The sequence below is a fragment of the Tupaia chinensis genome, unplaced genomic scaffold (genome assembly GCF_000334495.1).
Source record: "Tupaia chinensis unplaced genomic scaffold, TupChi_1.0 Scaffold000295_1, whole genome shotgun sequence".
Classification (NCBI taxonomy): domain Eukaryota; kingdom Metazoa; phylum Chordata; class Mammalia; order Scandentia; family Tupaiidae; genus Tupaia; species Tupaia belangeri.
The window spans coordinates 171,644-175,609 of NW_006159783.1; the positions used below are offsets into that span (position 1 = coordinate 171,644).

The window sequence follows — 3,966 nt, forward strand, 5'->3', positions numbered from 1 at the left end:
AGCAGTGGGGTGACCACTGTGTAGAAGACAGAAATGATCTTGTTGATCTCAGGTGACAGGTGGGCATTGGGACGCACATACATGGAGATCATGGTCCCATAGTAGATGGTGACAACAGCCAGACGGGAGCCACAGGATGACCAGCCAGGTGCAGGTCTCAGGACTCATGAGGACGGAGTAGTGGAGTGGGCGGCAGATGGCCAGGAAGCGGTCGTAGGCCATCATGGCCAGGAGGAAGCACTCGGTGGCCCCGAGGAAGACGAAGAAGTAGAGCTGCGTGATGCAGGCAGAGAAGGAGATGGCCTGGCCCCCGGAGAGCAGGCCGGCCAGCAGCAGGGGCACGATGGTGGACGTGTACCCGACCTCCAGGAAGGAGAGGTGCTGGAGCAGCGAGTACATGGCGAGTGCAGCCGCCGGTCCTGCCGCACCACAGCGATGACGGCCAGGTTCCCTGTGACAGTGAGCAGGTAGACGGACAAGAGGACGAACGGCGAGGCCTGCCACTCTCGGAGCCGCTGGAACCCAAGCAGCTGGAACTCAGTGACCCGGTTAATGAGTCCGTATGTTCTTACACACGCTCACACACACACTGTTTGTGTAAGGACATGATCATTAGATTGATCATGATGATTTCTTCATAATAGATATGCATATATTTTATAATCAAAACACCAAGTTGTACATATTAAGTATGTACAGTTTTGTCTTTTATACCTCAACAAATCTGGAGGAAAAGACCCAAAAACTAACAATAACATCTTTTCTTAAAAAATCCATGCACAGGGAACCAGCAGTTAGCGTAATGGCTATGTCGTTGGACTCCCACGTAGTTGACCGCAGTTCGCGTCCCGGACCCGGTGGCTTAAACTCACGCCGGGCGCATGTGCGTGTGTGCCCAAGATCCCGAGAGGAGAATGGAGGAGAAGGGATTGCGGCATGACCATCCCCCCTGGGGGGTGATTTCTCGCTTTCTGTCTCTATGTCTCTCTCTGTCTGTCTGGCAAGCGCACGCACCCTATAGCGAAAAACCTCTCCAAAAAAAAAAAAAATTCATGCACAGGAGTCCGGCAGGTGGTGTGGTGGTTAGGGCATTGGACTCCCACATGGATGACTGCAGTTAGCCCTGGACCTGGCGGCTTGCTTTTCTCCTTTCTCTCTCATTCTGTCCCTCTCTGGTCAAATTAAAATAAATAAATAAGTTAAATAAAATAATTCTTTAAAAAAATGCACATATAGAAGTGAATGTTTTTCTTTTCTCATACACAGGCTTTGCCTGAGAGAGGATGCTGACATAACATGCCTTCCATGTGACCTTGAAAGTTCACTCTTCTCTCAAATAGCACTTGTCAGTGTTTGCTGCGTGTGCGTCCTCCTGTGTCTGCGTGTCCCTGCGTCCACGAGAGGCTGGCGCTGGCCGGTGTCACACACCTCCCTCCCTCAGCGCCTTTCTCACCAATGAGACCGGCTGGAGCTCAGCCCCACAGCCGTGCACCATCAGCGCACTCTGGGTAAATCCTGGTGGCCCCTGAACCTCTGTGCAGTCCAGGTGGGAACCAGAAACAGGGCCATTCACAAGTCGCAGCCAGTAAAGGGCACTGTCCGCTCTGAGTAGTCGCCCATCCTCCATTCCCTCCTCTAAGCACTCTGCTCAGCCCTGCTCTCTCTACTCCCTCCCTCCCTCTCAATCCTCCTTCTGCAGGAACTGGACTCCTTGAGCAGAAAGGCCAGGCCACATGCTGACTCCCAGGCACCCCGCCCTCTGTCCCCATGTGTCCCCACCCCCAGGCTGGTTGTGGGGATGCCTGCAAAGCTGTCCCTTTGTGACCCACGTGCCAAGGGCTCCCCTAGTCCTGCAGCCAGTAAGGGCCACCATTCTGCGATCACGGAAGGCCGGGCTTCTCTCCCTTTGCAGAAGACAACCAGGAGGAGACCAGGTCCAGATGCCCCGTGGGCCTCTGATCATCTCCCACACTATCTGCGTGACTAATTATCCGGATCCTTCTCATGCTTGCTCCCTCTCCGTGGATCAACTCCTGTTGTGTGACACCAGGATGACAGGATGCCTGCTCTCTGAGTTCAGCTAAGCCCTGGCATTTCACTTTCCTTAACCTCCCTCACCTCAAGGCTGGGCTCTGGGGGCTCTGCCCTATTGTCCTCCAGGGTTTCAGGCTCTGTTGACTTTAAACTCGATCCTCGGCTCAGCCCTGACCTCGTGTGTCCAGCTCTAACGCGAGCCTCCAGGACGCTGCCCAGTCCCAGCACGCCGCTCTGTGCAGGCAGCTCTGCTCCACCTGCTCTGCCGTCCCAGGGCACTGCTGGCCTAGCAGCCAGACTCCCGGTGCCACCAACCTGCCAGTGGCCATCCATCCTCCCATCTGCTCAGGCAGGAACCTTCATTTCGGCTCTTGTGTCATATCCAATATCTATGTTTTTGTTTTAATCAAGAGCTTCTGGCTCCATCTGAAAATACACCCAGAATCCGATCACTGCTCACCACCTAGGTCACCGCTCCCTGGAAGAAGCGCCAGGTGCTCAACAAGATTGCACTGGTCTTGCAGTCCCCCAGGTCCACAGGGGCCTACTCAGTGAAGCAGCCAATGAGACATTTCTGAAGGGCGCCACATCTTACCCTGGAAACACGTGCACTGAGGAGGGTTTGTGACCACAGTTCACTGACTCCCGGGACCGACTTCCCTGCTGCTCAGCTGTTTCCTCTTTCTCTGTCCTACTGCACCGTGTCTGCTGTGTGGTTTCTCCTCTCAAACTTGAATAAAATCACTGGGAATACTATCTGCATGTGACCATGAACAGTTACACTGGGTGAAAATGACACCTTAACAAAGCGGCCATGGCTTGTCATCCCATGAGCCGAGGGAGGAGGGCTGAGAGCAAGGCTGGTCTGAGCAGTGACAGCTGTCTAGAAAGACCTGCACGGTGTGTAAGGGTCCAGAGATCGGTCTAACTGATGGAGACACAGAAAAGACAACGACAATGCAACTGCAAAAGAGGCTTTTATTTTTCCAGCTAGCTGGGGTCCAAGTTTCAGCCCATTGCAGCGGGCCTTCACAAGGACCCCGAGCCTAAGGTAAAGGGATCTTTTATAGTTCAGGATGTTCTCTAGACTGTAACACACAAAGGAAGGGGGGGTATGAGACGCGAGGGTCCAGCTCTCACCACCTGCTTAGGTCTAGATAAGGGCTCTCAGCTAAGGATTTGGATGACCTTGCCTCGGAGGTGCTGGGCCCTCCCGTTTTCCACTTATCTGAGAGTTCCCAGACTCCTGGTTCCCGTCCTTGAGGCCCTAACAAAGTGGGCTCCGTCCCTGAAGACTCAACAGGGTAGTGATTAAGCTAACTTCCCCAGCATTCCTAACATGGCGTTGATTATGCTAACTCGGCCTAACAGGTGCACACCTCTGTCCCTGCCGGGAGGCCAAGGCAGTAGGACCAGACAGTGAGACCATGTCTAAAAATTTTTAAAGAGTTAAAAAAAATGCACATTGATGTGTCACATTTATTGAACAACATAATACTTCATTTCTTTCTTTTTTTAAAGATTTTTGCCATAGGGTGAGTGCATTCACCAGAGACAGTCAGAGAAGGACAGTGAGAGGGAAAGTGAGAAGTCACTCGCAGAGGGACGGCCATGCCGCAATCCCTTCTTCGCTATTTTCCTCCTGAGACTTTGGACACACACGCATGTGCGCCCAGAGTGATTTTCAAGCCACCACGTCCAGGACTCGACCCCCAGTCAGCCATGTGGAAGTCCAGTGCCCTAACCACCACACCACCTGCAGCCCCCAATACACCACTTCTTAAAGAGAAAAGAGCCAGAGCCTTGGCAGCTTACTTGGCCCACTTTCCTGCCCTCCACTGCTGCTCCACCTCAGTCGGCCATTCTTCTCCAGCACTCCCACTTTCTCAGACTCCTTCTGACGACCCAGGACCTGCCTCCTCTCTGCCTGAC

General features: G+C 53.3%; 1 pseudogene; it reads right to left on the bottom strand.

The window, feature by feature from the left end:
• Window positions 1-1,627, bottom strand: part of LOC102501670 (olfactory receptor 11L1-like) — a 2,006-nt pseudogene extending 379 nt beyond the window's left edge.
• Window positions 1,628-3,966: the final 2,339 nt, after the last annotated feature.